The following is a 19,698-nucleotide window of genomic DNA, read 5'->3' on the forward strand; positions in this document are numbered from 1 at the left end:
CACCACACATCCAAAATAACATACAGCTGCATCATGAATACACGTCTGACACCACCCTGCCCTACTGCTCCCTACATGGTGACTTACCACGACATTGGGGCCACCAAACAGCCGTGGGTACTGTGCCAGCACCTCGTTCACAAGGACATCCAGCTCCTCACTCGTGAATGGACTGGCACGGATCTTATCTGTTCTTGACATCCCTGTGGATATGGCAGACCTGTGGCGGAAGTGAGTTGTGAGGTGTCCCAGGCAGCAGGCTCTGTGAGCAGCAGGAGAGGGTCCCAGGCAGCAGCAGGAGAGGGTCCCAGGCAGCAGCAGGAGAGGGTCCCAGGCAGCAGCAGGAGAGGGTCCCAGGCAGCAGCAGGAGAGGGTCCCAGGCAGCAGCAGGAGAGGGTCTCAGGCAGCAGGCTCTGTGAGCAGTGGGAATGTGTGGCTCACTCCCACAGATTTATAGGCCCATGGGGTCGTTAGGAAGCTGATAAGGTGCTACAATTGGTTGTCTGGGTCAGCCTTATTCATAAGCATCCAATGACCGGCTCCGCGGCGGCGGCGCGCCGCTTCCGCATTATTCAAATCTGCATCATGCCACATTGAACACCCATGCCATTGGCTGTATGCAATGCACCATGGCGGTGACGCACCGCGGGTGTCCGGGGTGCGCTACCGCGATGGTGCATCATTCAAAAGCATCCAATGACCGGCTCCGCGGCGGCGGCGCGCCGCTTCCGCATTATTCAAATCTGCATCATGCCACATTGAACACCCATGCCATTGGCTGTATGCAATGCACCATGGCGGTGACGCTCCGCCGGGGACCGGCGGTAGGTACCGCGACTGATGCGGCGGAGCCTAGCCAGCGGCATGGACACCAGTCCATGTGCCAATGGCTACCTTGGCTGGGTAGATGGTGGTGCTGGGGTCACACCGCCGGGGACCGGCGGTAGGTACCGCGACTGATGCGGCGGAGCCTAGCCAGCGGCATGGACACCAGTCCATGTGCCAATGGCTACCTTGGCTGGGTAGATGGTGGTGCTGGGGTCACACGGCCGGGGACCGGCGGTAGGTACCGCGACTGATGCGGCGGAGCCTAGCCAGCGGCATGGACACCAGTCCATGTGCCAATGGCTACCTTGGCTGGGTAGATGGTGGTGCTGGGGTCACACCGCCGGGGACCGGCGGTAGGTACCGCGACTGATGCGGCGGAGCCTAGCCAGCGGCATGGACACCAGTCCATGTGCCAATGGCTACCTTGGCTGGGTAGATGGTGGTGCTGGGGTCACACCGCCAGGGACTGGCGCTAGGTTCTGGCATTTTCGTACACATTGCTGTGTATGTCAATCATGGACAATGTATAAGTGCCATGCAGCTACATGGTGTAGGGCACATCATTGTACACACGATGCCACAGAGCCATTGCATCCACAGGAGGACGCACGTTCAGTCTGAGCCACTTTAGCATGTGTTTGTGCCATTTTAGTAAGGCTTTTGATGGGTGCTGATAATTGACAGACGTCAGGTGCTCTACATAGATGTAGTGAGGTTTAATGTGTTGTTGGTCAGTGCAGACCTTGACCAGGCTGGTGGCACTGCATTGTATCGTACCTGACTTGTGCATTCAGAACTGATCATGCACACAACCAGAAGTGTCCCTGCTATTGTGATCATTGTGTTGATGAATGCTTCCACAATGTACATGATGCATTGAGGTCTGGCAGGTACGGCAGATGGGTATGACAGACATGTTAAGTCACATTAGATTTGTGGCTCTTGTAGCTCCATGTCTGCGCATGTCACTCGTTTAATCATTGTATCCACATTATTGTCACTTGGGTATTGTCACTGGAGAGGCCTGCCCTCTGTGTGTAGCTATTGGGCAGCCATGTAACCAGATGTGCCATGCAGCTTTCTGGCCATTGTTTTTTACCCATTACATCATTGATGTTTTGTGCTATGGCCATCTCATGATGCTTGTCATTGACCTATTGTTTTTAATCCTAAACTAGGAGGAGGCCAGATCTCCTACGTCAGGTGATTGTGCTTGAGGACATGGAGAATGAGGCAATCATCAGGAAATTCCGGTTGGACAGACCGACATTGAAGATCTTGTGTGATCTATTGGAGCCCCACCTGCAGCCTCGCCGTCACTATCCTACGGCATTCACACCCGCCCACAAGGTAATGGCAGCACTACACTTCTTTGCGACTGGTTCCTTCCAGGAGACCGTGGCTAACGCTGGGGGAATGTCGCAGCCCATGTTCAGCATGGTGCTGAGGGATGTACTCGAGGCCATGATGATCTATCGGAATCGCTACATCCATTTCCCCCGGGGACGTGAATTGGATGCCGTTAAGGGGGACTTCTATCCACTTGGGCACATCCCACATGTAGTCGGTGCGATAGATTGCACCCATGTGGCTCTGGTGGCACCGCAGGCGACGGAGCACATTTTTCGAAACCGGAAACACTACCACTCCATGAATGTGCAGGTGGTGTGCCTTGCAGACATGACAATTTCACATGTGTGTGCTAAGTATCCCGGTTCGGCACATGACTCTTTCATCATGAGGAACAGCATGGTGCCACGGATGATGGAGAATCTGCATCCCGAACGTGCCTGGATTGTGGGTGAGTTACACAACTGCTATCGCGTGCTGTGTGTCACTGCCTTTACTGTGGCCGTACAACATTGCAATGTGTATTTTTTTTTCCACAGGGGACTCGGCTTATCCCAGTAGGCCATGGCTGTTGAGCCCACTCCGTAATCCCCAGACACCTGCAGAGATCCGCTACAATGAGGCCCATGGCAGGACACGACGGGTAATTGAACGTACTTTTGGGCTGCTGAAGGCAAGGTTCCGGTGCCTTGACAGGACTGGAGGCGCACTTGCATACTCGCCTGGGAAGGTGTGCAAGATCGTTGTGGCATGCTGTATGCTACACAACCTGGCCATCCACAAGGGGGTCCCCCTGCTCCTGGATGACGGTGAGGAACCAAGGCCACAACCTGCTCAGGGACCTGAATCCAGTGATGAGGAGAGTGGAGAGGAGGAAGGAGTTGACCAACGGCAGCAGCTAATCCAACGCTACTTCACTTGAAGGTGTGTGACGAGTTACAACGTCTACATAGTCTAGTGTCTTAGCTTATGTTATGAATGGTTATGCGCAGATGTTCCCAATAGCCACATGTTCTGTCACCTATGTATGGGATTGTTGGAATGGACGTTACGTCCGGAGATGTATTATGGACGGCATTACAGCATTTCAGATAGACACTGTGTAGGGTACCTGTGATAATTAGGATATTTGTGGATCAGTGATCTGTGTGTGTTGCCACGATGAGACCAGTGACTGTAGTTCTGTTGTGTCTCCCTAGGTTCTCCAGCGTGTTCCTGCCCTGCATACTGTACATCATGTTTACATATCATGGACATAATCATCATTGTAAATTATGCACTAAAGAATTCACTACACAAAATCTGGATTGTAAGGTATTTTATTTACGGGGTGGACATGTGAATTGTGCGTGAATATTTACAGGAAGGTGGGGAATGAGCAGTGAGTTGACAGTCATGGTCGCTGAGATGCAAGAGTAGACACCACATGAATGTGGTGACCCAGTCCAACAGACAGGTGCCATTGCCAAGGCAATGTGGGGAAAGATAGTCCAAAAGAGTCAATGCAGTTGGGGAGAGGGTTGTCTTCAAGGCTGGCTCCGTGACTGGCGTGTGGCAGGTGCTTGGCTTCCAGAGACTCCCAGGCTCTTCTTTGGACGCCCCCTAGATCTTTTTGGCGGTGGGGGGCCTGCTGAATGGCCAGCGGCGTCAGAGGACTCGCCCCTCTCTGTTGGCGCAGGGGAGGATGGTGGACTGTCATCCTGCTGCACAACAGGAGGGGATGGCGGTGATGGTTGGGACACAGGCCTGTCCCTCTGCAACGCCACTTGCTGGCCCATGAGGTCCACCATCTGTCCCATGTGGTTATTGATGGACCTCATCAGCAGGATGAGCTCCCTGAAAAATTCGTCCGACCGGCCACTTTGTCCCTGGACCTCTTGATAGGCATCCACAACTCTGGTGAAGTGGTCCAGGGATGGTGTCCACTCCGCCCGAGGTCTGGTGTTGGCCCTGGCCCTCCCACCTGCTCTGCTGCCACGAACCTCTTCCCTCGCCACTGGTGCGCCACGCACTGGCTCCCTGCCCTCCACAGTTGTTGGTGTGGGCTGGTCATCCCTAGGGACAGGGAGGGTGCTGCAGGTGGTACTGGTGGTCGTGGTGGTGTTGGTGGCAGTGGCTGCGGTGGTGGTTGCGGTGGAGGCAGAGGCTGTGACAGCAGGGGTCTGCTGCGTTGTCATTGCAGCAGAGGTGGTGGTGGGGAGGATGGGGGCCTGGGACCTCTGGGTGTGTGGAACACCGGATGTGCCGGCCTGGAGCTCATCGTCCATACTGTCCTGGGAGTCTGCATCTGTGAGTCCATGTGCCGGAGGTGGAGACTGGCTCTGCGGGTCGTTGGTGTTGTCCCCAGCAGTGAGTTCTTCATCACCTGTGGAGTAGATGGGGAGTGGTCAGTGTTTGTGTCATCTGTGTATCATCAGCTGTCTGTACACTAGTGCATTGTGCTGTCATCAGTTGTACAAATCATGGCAACATCGTGTTACATTACATAGTGGATAGTTAGATCATGGTGTCCTAAAGGTTGATTGTCTATGCATTTTGTACAATAGTAAATAGATTAATACACACACACTTCATGAAGATAAACGGTAGTTACATACCTGTAAGGTGAGCGTGCAGGGTATAATGGCTGACACTTGCTCCTGGGTGGGGCAGGCCTCCATGCTGCTGGGCTGTAGGACAAGGGGGCATGCTGGGAGTAGTGAGACAGGCCTCCCTCCCTCCCTCCCTCACCCCCACAAACACCCTCCAAGTGCAGATGGCTACCAACCTGTAAGTTTGTTTGTTAAACAGTGCAATGGCTGACACTTTCTCCTGGGTGGGGCAGGCCTCCATGATGCTGGGCTATGGGACAGGGGGCATGCTGGGAGTAGTGGTACAGGCCTCACCCCCACAAACACCCTCCAAGTGCAGATGGCTACCTACCTGTAAGTTTGTTTGTTACACAGTGCAATGGCTGACACTTTCTCCTGGGTGGGGCAGGCCTCCATGCTGCTGGGCTGTGGGACAGGGGGCATGCTGGGAGTAGTGGTACAGGCCTCACCCCCACAAACACCCTCCAAGTGCAGATGGCTACCAACCTGTAAGTTTGTTTGTTAAACAGTGCAATGGCTGACACTTTCTCCTGGGTGGGGCAGGCCTCCATGCTGCTGGGCTGTGGGACAAGGGGGCATGCTGGGAGTAGTGAGACAGGCCTCCCTCCCTCCCTCACCCCCACAAACACCCTCCAAGTGCAGATGGCTACCAACCTGTAAGTTTGTTTGTTAAACAGTGCAATGGCTGACACTTTCTCCTGGGTGGGGCAGGCCTCCATGCTGCTGGGCTGTGGGACAAGGGGGCATGCTGGGAGTAGTGAGACAGGCCTCCCTCCCTCCCTCGCACCCACAAACACCCTCCAAGTGCAGATGGCTACCAACCTGTAAGTTTGTTTGTTAAACAGTGCAATGGCTGACACCTTCTCCTGGGTGGGGCAGGCCTCCATGCTGCTGGGCTGTGGGACAAGGGGGCATGCTGGGAGTAGTGAGACAGGCCTCCCTCCCTCCCTCGCACCCACAAACACCCTCCAAGTGCAGATGGCTACCAACCTGTAAGTTTGTTTGTTAAACATTGCAATGGCTGACACTTTCTCCTGGGTGGGGCAGGCCTCCATGCTGCTGGGCTGTGGGACAAGGGGGCATGCTGGGAGTAGTGAGACAGGCCTCCCTCCCTCCCTCGCACCCACAAACACCCTCCAAGTGCAGATGGCTACCAACCTGTAAGTTTGTTTGTTAAACAGTGCAATGGCTGACACTTTCTCCTGGGTGGGGCAGGCCTCCATGATGCTGGGCTGTGGGACAGGGGGCATGCTGGGAGTAGTGGTACAGGCCTCACCCCCACAAACACCCTCCAAGTGCAGATGGCTACCTACCTGTAAGTTTGTTTGTTACACAGTGCAATGGCTGACACTTTCTCCTGGGTGGGGCAGGCCTCCATGCTGCTGGGCTGTGGGACAGGGGGCATGCTGGGAGTAGTGGTACAGGCCTCACCCCCACAAACACCCTCCAAGTGCAGATGGCTACCAACCTGTAAGTTTGTTTGTTAAACAGCGCAATGGCTGACACTTTCTCCTGGGTGGGGCAGGCCTCCATGCTGCTGGGCTGTGGGACAGGGGGCATGCTGGGAGTAGTGGTACAGGCCTCACCCCCACAAACACCCTCCAAGTGCAGATGGCTACCTACCTGTAAGTTTGTTTGTTAAACTGTGCAATGGCTGACACTTTCTCCTGGGTGGGGCAGGCCTCCATGATGCTGGGCTGTGGGACAGGGGCTATGGTGGGAGTTGTTGTACTGACATTCCGGCCCCATACAGGCCTCCTCAGCAGAATGGCTGGCTACATCTTGTTTAGGGATGGACAGTGTATTGGTGGTTGGGTATTGCAAGGAGGTAAAAGTCAATGTGGTTGTCTGTACTTACCAGCCTCCGCTCCCCCGGCTACTCCTGTGTAACTCTCAGGTAGCAGGATAGCAAGCACCTTCTCCTCCCATGGTGTGAATGTCTTCAGTGGGACGGGAGGGCCACTGCCAGTCAAGTTTGCCAGAGTCCAGTTCTTGCTCCTCTTCTCCTTGACAACCCTCTTGAGATCATGCCACCGCTTCATGATCTCCTTCTTGGATCTTGGGGTGGCCCCAACTGCATTCACCCTTTGGACAATCCTTTCCCACATTTGTGTCCTGGTGGCTAATGGTGTCTGTTGGACTAGGTTCCCAAATAGTTGTGGTTCTACTCTCACAATCTCGTTGACCATGACTGTCAACTCACTCTCTGTGAATTTGGGCATTTTTTGTGAGGTCATGGTGTGGGGGTGTTGAGGTGTTTGTGGGTGCAGGGGTGTGTGGGTGCAAGGGTGTGGTGATGAGGTGTGTTCTGTGCTGGGGGTTTGATTGTGATGGTGTGATGGTGGTGTTGATGGTGGTGGTGGGTGTTGTGTGCGATTTTGCCTCTCTCAGATGTGGTGTGTGGCCTTCTGTTCTGGGAAGATGCAAAGGATTGTGGTGAGTGGAGGGTGTGGATTTGTACTCAGCTGTGTGGGTGTGTCCAATTGGATAGTGGTTGTCAGGTGTGTAGTGGGTGTGGTTATGTAGTATTGTGTATTTCTTTGCCATTTCTGTATCTGTGTGTGTGTGTTGTATGTATTTGTGGCTGGGCTACTTTGTTTATGCAGTATTTTGCATCGCTGCGGTGCTTTGACATCGACCGCGATGGATTTCGTGTTCGTCCGCTGCGGTGACTTTGCTGGTGCTTGTCCGTCATTTCTCCCATGCAATCCTGCCTTCGACCGCGGCGGTCGGTGCCTGCCGGTCCGCCCGCGCCACCCTCGGGGATATCGTAATTTCCTGTGCGGTGTCTCCGCTTTCCCTGTGGGCGGTGTTGTATTTCCAGCTGCTTTTCCGACCGCCGCGGTCGGAGTTTTGTCATCACCGCACACGTCGGGCAGTTTCATTTTCACCGCTACCGCCGCGGTCGGTCTCTAGTGGCGGTCGATCCTAATTTGTCTGCCGGTTGCACCGCCTCCATGGCGGGCGGTTGTTTCCCGCATCCATGGCGGGCGGGGTGGTTTTCCGCCCGCTATCCTAATGGGGCCCTTAGAGTGGGGAGGCCGGTATAGGAGGAGGAGGGTGAGGGGGCCGATGTCGGTTTGCACACTGATGAGTAAGTTCTCCACCTCAGGGAGGGGAAGAGAGTAAGAGGAGATAGAGGTCAGGCGTTTAGATATAATGGCTGCCACCCCACCCCCAGGCTGGTCATCAGGGCGATCGGCGTGAAGAATATAATAATCAGGGGGAGGCCTGCCAGGATGTCTGGAAGGGACTCTGATGTTAGCCAAGTTTCTGTGAGTAGGAGCATGTCAGGGTTGGAGTTAGACAGCAAGATAAAAATGTCCTCGGAGTGTTTCACCAGCGAACGGGTGTTCAGGTATAGTACCCTGATAGATGTAGAGTTCCTAATTGGCGTAGCTGAGGGTGAGCGTCCGCCTGGATGAAGTTGGTCAGGGCGCGTGATGCCAACAGCAGATATGCGTCGAATGGCCGTTGGAGAAGGCGTGGTGGTGAAGTATTGTAGATCTCTAAGGGATTGAGCTGAGTATGTGATAAGATGGTCAGCGTGGCATGCCCTATGGCCCGTCCTGGCGCGGACGGGCGCAGACGGGCTTGCCTTAGCACCAGCAATTAACGATAATGCCTGGCCACGAACAACCGTCTTGAAAGCCTCCCACAGCGAAACAGAAGAGGACACAGATTTTTCATTTTCAGCAAAATAATGATCTAAAGACTTAACCAACTCAGCCCGGGTTTTGGGGTTACGGAGATGCCAAGGATTGATTGGAGCCACTCGACCCTCAGAACCCATCTTCATGTCCATCAGAAGCCACAGTGGGGAGTGGTCTGTAATACCCCAGGCCAAGTGTCTGACTTCCCTAAGAGGCCTGTGCAGCTGGCATCAAGAGATAGTCAAGCCTAGAGAGACTACCGTGAGCACCAGAGTGAAAAGTGTATTGCGACTGTCCCGGATGCAATAGCCTCCAACAATCTACCAGACCCAGCGTCTCCAAGAAGCCACTCAACCAAGACTGTGATCTCGTGAGGTCCCTGGGGGGGCTACGGTCCTCCCTACCGGAAACCACAGAATTGAAATCTCCACCCATAACCAGGATGCCCTCGGGGAGCCCCAACACTACTCTCCCCAGATCAGCAAAGGTCACAGTCTGCAGACCAGGTGGAACGTACACTGAGAGCAATGAGATAGTCTTCCCCTCCCACCTACCACTGATCACGGCATAGCATCCCCTGTCGTTAAGAATTGAAGAATTGTATCATCTATCTCCAGGGGGAGGGAACTCCTAACTAGGATACCCACCCCCCTAGATCCAGTAGTAAATCCAGAGTGTGCAATTAGTCGATATCCTCTCTGATTCATGGCATGGCATGCGTTACCGATCAGATGTGTCTCTTGCATTAAAACTTCGTCAGGGGAAAGGCGTCTCAATAGCTGTAATACTATTCCTCGTTTTATACCATCTCCCAGTCCTTTAACATTCCAACACAATACCTTCAACCCCCTACCCCCATCCCTTCTTCAATTTTTTTAATTTGAACGGCACAGCGTACTAAAAGTACCTTAAGTGCTACTTTGTTTATAATACTGCATATCTTGCATTATTTTTGGCATGCCTGTTTTTAGCGCACTTCGAAGGATGTGTTGCTTTTGTAATGGTACGAGACTGAGACTCGAGGAATCGTAACTGGCTCCCCAGAGGGGACGCCTAATAGGGATATGTACGTAAAATTTGGTCTTTCTCCCATAATGTACAGCACGTTATGGCATAAATACACTCATAAGGATCCAGAATTACGTTGGCCTATGCATGGGTCATTTGATATATGAAAGATTGAGTATGTGGAACAATGTATGTTTGAACGAAAGTCTAGACATGATATGTTTGAATGCGTGCGTATGTGGGAGAAAGAAGTGCGTGAACGAGCGAAGCGTGGACAAGCGTTGATTGAAAAAGAGTAACATAAGAATGTGTATGACAAAGCTTTGGAGTTGAGAAAGAAAGAAGTGAAAGAGCAGAAAGACAGAGAGGAGAAGGAACACAGATTGCAGGTATCTGGCCAATACCCTGTTCGACAACCTCTCTATCCTGTCCTTAATAAACCACAAGATGATTTTTTGTTATAAGATCGACCTCCACCTCCGTATGCCGTTCCATCCGCTCCGTCCGATGGTGATGAGGATTCCGATTCGGATCAACGAAAGGCGCGGGACACCCGTTCTCTGCTGTCTGCTTAACGTGCGGCCGATATCAGACAGGCTGCTCGTAAAGCATTACGTAGCACTGATCCTGCTTCCGATCTCTTAGCTGATATACAGGGGTGGCTGGAAAGGGAGCAGATATATATCACTGAGACGTTTGCCTCTGAAGTTGTGGAATTATTTCGGAAATTCTCTCCAGATTTAGAACCTGATGATGTAGCAGTTGATTGTAAGAACATGCGTGATGGTCTTTTTGTTTTCCCTCAGGTGGCTGATACTATTAGACGTTTGGTTAAATTACGAACTGATGCGGTTCACTTGAAGGAGAAGAAAAAGATTACAGATGCAGCTGCGCAGAAACCTCAGACCGGAGGGTCGCAGTCTTCTATCTTCGGAACAGATAAGATAATAACAGTCCATACAAAGCCCATGCGGGAAGCCGCGCCCTTGTATGTTACTCCTAAAGGAACGGGTACCAGTGATGATAAATATTCTGTTGATGCTAAATGTTATTTTATTTATAATTGGGTGTATACTCCCTGGAATAGGGCAGATGTAATGGCGCTTAAAGCAGCACTACCCGATCCATGTAAAAATCCAGCCGCTTTCTATGAGGAAGTTGAAGGCGCTATAAATTCTTGTACCATGACTATGTGCGATATTGATTTATTTTTCGGATTAATATTACCACTGGATATGTGGAGGACCGTCCGTAAAATTTGTGATAGTGCTACTTTTGGTGTGGAATAGAAGGAGATAGAACAATTGGATGTGGAAAGGGAACCCTCTCAAAAACCACATAAGCTAATATTAGATCTCCCTGCAGCTATATTAACTAAGCTCAAAACAGTTATCCCTCCTAAAAAGATAGATTGGACTGTTCTGGCATTGTGCAAACAAAAGGTAGATGAATTGGTTTCTGATTTCTTTACGCGTTTTGAGGAAGCATTTCACGATTTTAGCGGTCAGTCTTTGATGGATGATACAGGCAGACATCTTTTTGTCGACAAATATGTTACGAATTTGTTACCAGGGATAGCTAGCCTGTTCAAAAGCTAGTGAAAGTTCTTGGACTACATCTTCTCCAGCATCTGTTTTAACGATGGCTCAATATTATGAGCGTCAAGAATCAGAAGCGAAAGGTAGTGAAGAAAAGAAATCTAAAGATTTAAAAACGAAGGTTATGTTAGCTCAAGTTTATTGTCTGCCCTCTAGAGGCTACGATAGAGGCAGACGTGGATCTTTTAATCCCCCCTATGCTCGTTCGAATCTGTCTATTAATCAATGTGCCTATTGTAAGAAATTTGGCCATTGGATGGCCGATTGTCCAGTGTTGCGTGCCCAACAGAATTCACGAGGTCGGGGACAAATGAGAAATCGTTTAGGTTATTCAGGACCTAGGGGAAATGCGAATGATCGCGCTCGATTTGATACTAATGTGCGAACACAGGATGGGTTTAACACCTTTGATAGACGAAATCAGTATCAAATGTCTGATTATGTGCAGCCTGACCTTTACGATTCTGTTCATGCATAGGATTGCCTAGGATGAGGTAAGGAATCAATTGAAGTTCCAGTAGATCAGACGGGTCCCTATGTTACAGCGCATATTTGGGTTCTACTGATCGGTTTCTGGTTCATACAGGAGCTACTCGTAGCGCTTTGTCTAAACAATTGGTTCCAAGGGTTCCCCGGTCTGGTGTAACTATTACTTCGATAGGTTTCGATGGAACACCTTCCCTTCGCCCACTGCCACAACCACTTGCATTTCATGCTGATAAATTTAGTGTTCCATGTCCGTTTTTGCTTTCTCCAAACACAACAGATAATATTGTGGGTCTCGATATGCTTAAGCATTTCAGAGCCACAATACGATGTTCTCCTGAAGGAGTGCGTGTCATTTTGAATGATAATCACTCTGTGACTGAAAGAGCCTGTCTTGTTAAAGAGGATATTGCATTCGCTTCACTCTCTACAACTTTGTGGGCTACCTCAGACACTGATGTGGGTCAAATGGTTATCCCACCAGTACACATTAGCGTCAAGGAGGGAGCTGAGTTACCACGCTTGCCTCAATACAGAATTTCACAGGAGGGTGAAGAAGCACTCATACGAATTGTACATGATCTCATTCAAGTTGGGGTTGTTGAGGAAGTTCCATTTAATGTCTGCAACAACCCTCTTCTTCTGATTTTGAAAAAAGATACTGATACTAGAGTATACAGGTTCATTATAGATCTCAGAGAGGTGAACAAGATTGTAATACCACGATACCCCGTGGTTTCTGATATTACGACACTTTTTACATTGGTTCCTCCAACTGCAACCACGTTCTCTGTTATAGACTTGAAGTACGGTTTCTTTTCGATCCCTATTCATCCTGATAGACGATACTTGTTCGGTTTCACTTTGAATAACCGATCGTACAGATTTTGCAGAGTTCCTCAAGGCTACACCGAAAGTCCGAGTATTTACAGTCAAGCATTGAAAAGACAACTTGATTCTTTTGTTTTGCCTAAAGATGTGGCTCTCATACAATATGTCGATGACATCTTGTTGGCAGCCGATACCCCTGAACAATGTGAAGAGTGTACACTGTCCTTGCTTTCTTTTTTTGCTTCACACCATCATAAAGTATCACGAAAGAAATTGCAATATTGTAGACCAAAGGTAACCTATTTAGGTCACCTTTTGTCTAAGGAGGGACGTGCATTGACATCAGATCGCATACAAGTAATTTTAGATACTCCAGTACCTTCTACTCAGAAAGAAGTGAGTGCATTTCTTGGTCTTACCTCTTTTTGCAGACAATGGATTTTAGGGTTTTCGTACATTGTTAAGCCTTAGTTAGCACTTTTGACAAAAGACACTCCAATACCCCTTCCATGGACAGATGAATGTGAAACTGCTTTTCGACAGTTACGACAAGCCCTTTGTTGAGCACCAGTGTTAGGTACACCAGATTACACCAAGCCTTTTACACTTTATGTGCATGAGAAAGATGGATGCGCATTGTCAGTTTTAGTTCAGTTACATGGCGATAAGCAACGTCCCTGTGCTTATTTTTCAGCAGTTCTTGATCCTGTTGCCCGAGCGTTGCCTGGGTGTTTTCACTCAGTTGCGGCCACGCCTGTGTCAATACGACAGAGTGAAGGAATAGTTTTGTCACATAAGCTGTTAGTGTTGGTAGCCCATACAGTTGATGCCCTTTTAAATCAAACAAAGACGCAGCACTTAACTAGCGCTCGTCTGACAGGATATGAACTGACATTGCTAGCTCCTCACATTACATTGAAGAGATGTGCAACCTTAAACCCAGCTACTTTGTTGCTGTATCCAGCAACTCAGCCTCAGTCATAAGAAACACATGATTGTATATTCTTGACTGAGGAACAGACAAAGGGTCGCATTGATTGGCAAGATACGCCCCTTCCAGATGTGGATGGTGAATTGTGGGTTGATGGGTCTTGTTTGAAATTGCCGAATGGCACGACCTCAGCCGCATATGCAATCACCACGCTTGAGACAATAGTGGAGACAGCTCGTATACCGCAGAAATCGGCTCAAGCAGCTGAATTGATAGCTTTGACACGAGCATGTGAGCTTAGTGCTGATTTATGTGTGAATATTTATACGGATAGCAGCTATGCTTTCGGAGTGGCGCATGATTTTGGCTTGCTCTGGAAGGAAAGAGGTTTTCTTACATCTCACAGGGTGAAAATAATGCACGGAGACTTAGTACATAATCTTCTGACTGCATTGACATACCCAAAGAAAATAGCTATTGTGAAGTGTAGTGCACACAAGAAAGTGACAGATAAGATTGGACAATGTAATGCCTTTGCAGATCACGTGGCACGTCAGACTGCGACGCAAAGAAGCACTACTTCTATGTATGTAGGGAAGTGACAAGCTGAGCGTTGGCATGATGCTAGGCAAGAAGTACTAGAAATACAGAAATCTGCTTCTGTGAAAGAACGTGAACAATGGTCTGATGAGGAGGAGCCTAGCCTTCAACCATGATGGCCGCCTGACTCCTCGGCTCCGCCGACCCGCCCGCTTTCTTTCCGAAACACCGCCGATCCTGACATCCATCCTGATAAAGCGTCGGCGTTTCGGAACCGGGTGGCGATCCTGATTCCGATGGTGTGCTCCCCGCTGTATATCTTGCGGCAGAACTGGCGATACGTCCCTACTTTCGTTCCAGCGTGGCGCGTGAGCGACCGGGTCTTTGTTCCCGGAGACGGCTGTTCCAGAACTCGACAACTGTGGATGCTTGCAGCGGAGGGACCGGCGGCTGGCGAGTTACTGTTGCAATTCCTTTCTTGCTACAGTGTACCGCCCGGCCCTGCGCACCTCTATGCTTGCTACCTTGCAACTGTTGCCAGCGCTTTATTGTACTTCCCGATTGACTCGTGGCCGGCACTGGGAGCCTTATTGTTCTTTAGCGCTACGGTGGGTGCCATCTTTCACCGAGCGCTCAATATTTGGGACTGCCGACCCCGGAGGACTGATCGGAGAGCTCATTGAGGTGCATGCTACATTGTAGCCGGGTCTTGGTGGCCAGGGACAGATTAGCGGTTGTCAACCCCGCGGGTGCAGTCCTTCGTGGATCTAATACTGGCGCTCTGTTATTGCGATGGGCACCGGTGGACATTTTCGAGGACGGCAATATGGCGGCGCCCTCCGGGTGCATGAAACTGCTACAGAGGAACCTCTTGGGATTGCTGCTGTTCTGGGCGCTCTGAATAACCTGCGAGCTTCTATGTGTTTAAATGCCCAGGACCTAGAGGGCCGACTGGATACTATATTGCCCGCTGAGCTCCCGCTTGGCGGTGCTGCTCATCATGCTCTGTGCGCCTTGCCCCATCCTGTGCTCGACGGTGGCTGCCAGTCTACCCAGACGTATGTGACGGCACTGGACGCCCAGGGAATAGTGGCCGCCGCGCTACCCATTCAGGATGTGATGAGTTGCGGGACTCTAGATCCTATCCGTCGGCTGGAGGTTTCTTTTTGGACACCATGCTTTGGGTTTACTTTGTCGCCCCTCGGCGGGTCCCTTTGTCTCATCATGGGGTTGTTGCTATGGTCCTGGCCGGTCAACTCTCAGGTATTGCTGCTGTGTTTTTACCGTTACTGGGTAGTTCTGCTCGGTTTGGCTCCGCGTTGGACAGACCACTGTGGATGGTGTTTGGCTCGGTTATGGTCCTTACATTTGCGATTCCCGCCTAAGATGGCTGCTGCTCGACTGGACTTTATTGACTGGCTGGAACGACAGGGACAAGGCTGAAGATGTTTTCTCTTTCTTTACTTTGTTCTGCTGCGGACAATGCTGGTGATTACATTGGACAGCTGGGGAGGTGAACGTTGGTGCGGTGTCGGGTTGGGGTCTGGGGAGGGGTGGCCGAGGGCGAATCCATTGACGCTTGTTTGTTTTATCTGGCCCTCCTCCGGTCTTCCTTCTTCTCCGGGGGTTGTCTTTCCCCCGTCTTTTCCCTTATGTGGGTACTCTTGGGGCGACAGGCACGTTAGTAGGGGGGGGTGGGCCGTAGCCTCTTCGACGTGCAGGGTGGGGGGGGCTGGGGCTTTATTCCTTTCTCTTTTTGTTTCTATGGCCTTCTTCTTATCTTTATTCTTATTTCTCTCTTTCTTCTTATATATCTTGGGTCAGACGGGAGGTTGGGTTTGGTTGTTTACGGGACTTTTTTTGTGTTTTGCGTCTATGTCTTTATCACATGGTTTATTGATTCTATGATCAAGATATCGATTATAATACATAGTCATTGAATGATTACAGAACTTGCTTTTCCTTCCTTTTTCCACTATCGTTTGAGGGCGCATATCCTGTCACGAATTTTCCCATGTAACTAGTGTCCTTTTTATACGTCGTTAGATCCTTTATTGTTGCTATAGAATGATCCCTTCTATATCCTATCATACCGTAGACAAGCTAGATTGTAACTCCTGATGTGATATATTGATTGGGCGGGCGCTAATTGGGGCGACATCTACTTCTGTGCTTGTGTATCCTTATTGTAAATGATTCACGCCAGTATTTTGATAACGATGTATCACTTGTGGATATCCTTTATGTGGCTCGCCCACTCAGCTACCCTGTCTGACTTTAGGACGATTCGTCAAAATTATAAAATGAAACCCTCTTTATCCTTTTCCTGTGGCTCCTTGCAAATCCATCGTAGTGTTCTTATTTTTTCATCTGTTGCAGTGCAAGGTACCTCGGAATGGTTGTATATTGTCATAGCGGCCGGCCCGCAGTGGTTGTAGGCAGACGCTGTGTACTATGTTTACGGAAAATAAAGGTTTTCAAAAAAAAAAAAAAAAACAATGGTCTGATGAAGGAGAGTTGGATGATGAGGATTGTTGGCGGAATAAGCAGATGGATTGATGGAAGCTGCCTATGGTTCAGATGGCACATGGGCTAGCACATGTTGGAGCTTCAGCAATAACGAGATTGCTTACGCAATTTGGGAGCATCCAGAAATTCTAGCACTGCTAAGAGAGTAGTACAGTCCTGTTTGATCTGTTTACAATATAATCCTGGAAAAGGGATGCGAGCGCCAGCTGGAGGATTTGCTACACCAACTGCACCCTTCGAAGTCTTGCAAATGGATTATATCCAACTTGAGCGTTGCAATAACCTGAAGTATGTCTTAATGGTGGTCTGTGCCTTCAGTAAATGGATTGAGGCGTACCCCACGAAGGACAATACTGCTATCACTACTGCAAAGGTGTTGTTGAAGGAATTCTTCCCGAGGTTTGGTGTTTGCAAACTCCTATGGAATGATAACGGACCTCATTTTGTTGGGGAAGTTATCAAAAATATTTTGAAGGGAATAGGGATTAAACAGAAGTTCCATGCAGTGTTCCATCCACAATCAGCAGGATTGATGGAAAGGTATAATGCTACTCTAAAGCTGAAAATAGCAAAAATTCAAGCTTCTACATCTTTGACTTGGCCAGATGCGTTGCCACTGGCATTGCTGTCTATTAGAGCAGTGCCACACTCTGTTTGGGAGGCCAATGAACATTTGGGGAGTTCCGAAATCGAGTTCTTTATATGATGTAACTTGTGTCTTGATGAATGACTATTTGGCACAGTTAACTGACAGCTTGGTTTCGATTCATCAACAGGTTCGAGAAGCACTTCCCGACAGATCTACAGGTGACAGCTATGAGGTCCGACCTGGAGACCACGTCATGATCAAGGTATTTGAGAGGTCAAGCAGCTTGGAGCCGAGGTGGTGTCGACCAGAACAGGTGCTCCTAGCTACGAGAATAGCAGTTCGAGTCACCAACAGGAAAAACTGGGTGCATAGCACCCACTGTTGAAAGGTATTGTCGACCTTGGTGGAACCTGCTGTGCTGACCGATCATCGAGAGATCCTGACTATGGATAGAGGACATGCTGTATCACCTGACGAATCTGCGGAGTTCTTCCCGGACCGGACGATCCCTGGAGCATCGCGATACAACTTAAGGCCAAGAAAAGAGTCTGCAGTTTTGAAAGAGACAGGTTGAGCAACCACCCTGGGTAATGGAAACGGAATGCCGATATGACAAGGGGGGGTCAGCCCTGCGTAGTGTAGTGATACCCGTTTTGATCTTCGTGAAGAAATCAACGTCTACCCAAGGGAGAAGAGCTGCTACGATTATGTTTTGTTTTGTTTTTTAAGAAAGAATTGATTTTGTTGCTAAAATGAATAAGAAGAAATTCATTGGTGTTATAGGGGTTTTTGCTGTTTTGACAATCATAGCATTGATCACCTGGTCTGTTGAAATGATGGCTCCTGCTAGTGAGTTTTATGTTGTTACTACTCCAGTCCCAGAGGAGCACCAGCATTTCACTCTTCCGTATCATGAGCAGAAACACCGTCAATCTTATCTCAATAACACTTTTGTTCAGATGTTGCATCATACCCATAATCCCACGAACACTACTGACTGTTGGGTATGTGGAATGATTCCAGCGCATCAAAAGAAAGGAGGAACGCCTTTTATCCTACTTCCTTTCTTGCATAATGGCTCTTGTCGAGCCTGGTACACTCTTTTGTTCGCAACTCGAAAACCTACAGTAGGTGGACTTCTTTTCCGTTTGAATAAAGAGTGTTATCTGGACAAATATGGGTATCCTCAAGCTAATGGAACTAAATAGGAATGGGAGGAATACTGACCGGACAATATTTCTACGCCATATGTCTTCACCCACACGAGAGACTTTGCCAAAATTGAACAATTTGTGATTACTGTTACAAAGACTAAAGCAGACTTATGTGTACAAAGTATTGGACGAATCCCAGTTGGAATAAGTGATTGCATTACAGTTTTGAATATAGATGGAATAAACGATAGTTCTTTCTTAGCTTCGCATAGCACATACCTAGTATGTGGCAGTCATGGATATCATCGACTACCAGTTGGGTGGTCGGGTGTATGTTATGTATCTATTTTGTTACCCCCTGTTTTTCAGGCACCTGCATCATATCATCGAGATTTTAAACTGTTCAAAGACATTTCATTAAATCTAAACAAAAGGACAATAAGCGCTGATGAAGTAGACCAGACAGATACTAGTCTACAGCAATATGTTGATTTTAATTTGGGTCTGTTTTCCTTTGTGGGTGCTGCATTAAATAGCCGGAAAGTGAGACGGTTAACTAGAGTTGTAGAAGCTGTTACCAATCAGACTGCTATAGCGCTTGGAAATATTACTGAAGAACTACAAGTTGCCAGAATTGTAGCGCTCCAAAATAGAATGGTTCTGGATGTGATGCTGGCCGACAGAGGTGGTGCATGTAAAATTATCGGTAGTAGTTGTTGCGTCTTTATTTTCTAGACAACTCGCCCTCAGTATATGACGCAATTTTTAAACTGCACAAGATAGCTACAGATATTCATACAAAGAATGGCACCTGGACTTTTGCTGGATGGTTTTGGGCTCTAGTCTTTGCTTGGGGTTGGAAATTACTGACTACTCTATGTATTGTAATTGCAGTGATTTTCACCTGTTGTATGTGTATCCATTGTGGCCCGATGCTATGTTCTATGTGTATACCGAATGCACTCAAGAGTAAAACAATGTTCAGTGACATTCAGACAAATAAATGATGTACAAAGCGACAGAGAGATGTAGGAATCTCCAGTGGGAGAGTAGTCCGGTGGAGTCCTTTATTAAGTGAAACAGCCAGCCGACACGTGTTTCATCGCTATTGCGAATCCTCATGGCTATATGTGTCACGTGCACACCAGGAGCACAACCCAGAGAAGTATGCGGCAACGCTGTTACACATACCGGTATCGGGCGTGTTTACACAGAAGTGGGTCGTACCCGACTCGGAGCTGCACAACAGCAGCGTGTAACCACGAGAGATATTGATACTATTTACGCCCGAATACATCATCATATAAGTGCAGATTGAAGTTTATTCACGGAACTTAGACCAAGGATTATCCACGCATACAGGGGTCGACAGCCTCTTCACTGATTTTGCTTTATCCATGGTCACGGGCCCGGCTGGGTCGGAAGTATCAACAGCTGAGCGGCCTTCTGGTGCAACACAGCCACATATAGCCCTGAGGATTCGCAATAGCGATGAAACACGTGTCGGCTGGCTGTTTCACTTAATAAAGGACTCCACCGGACTACTCGCCCACTGGAGATTCCTACATCTCTCTGTCGCTTTGTACATCATTTATTTGTCTGAATGTCAC

At 49.2% G+C, this 19,698-nt stretch overlaps 1 long non-coding RNA gene across 1 annotated transcript; it reads left to right on the forward strand.

The window, feature by feature from the left end:
* Nucleotides 1-2,516: 2,516 nt before the first annotated feature.
* On the forward strand, nucleotides 2,517-3,450 carry LOC147662955 (uncharacterized). Its single transcript, XR_015305458.1, has 3 exons — nucleotides 2,517-2,629; nucleotides 2,718-3,102; nucleotides 3,378-3,450. It is a non-coding gene; the product is annotated as an uncharacterized LOC147662955 (long non-coding RNA).
* Nucleotides 3,451-19,698: the final 16,248 nt, after the last annotated feature.

The sequence above is a fragment of the Lissotriton vulgaris genome, unplaced genomic scaffold (genome assembly GCF_964263255.1).
Source record: "Lissotriton vulgaris unplaced genomic scaffold, aLisVul1.2 SCAFFOLD_6501, whole genome shotgun sequence".
NCBI classification, from domain to species: domain Eukaryota; kingdom Metazoa; phylum Chordata; class Amphibia; order Caudata; family Salamandridae; genus Lissotriton; species Lissotriton vulgaris.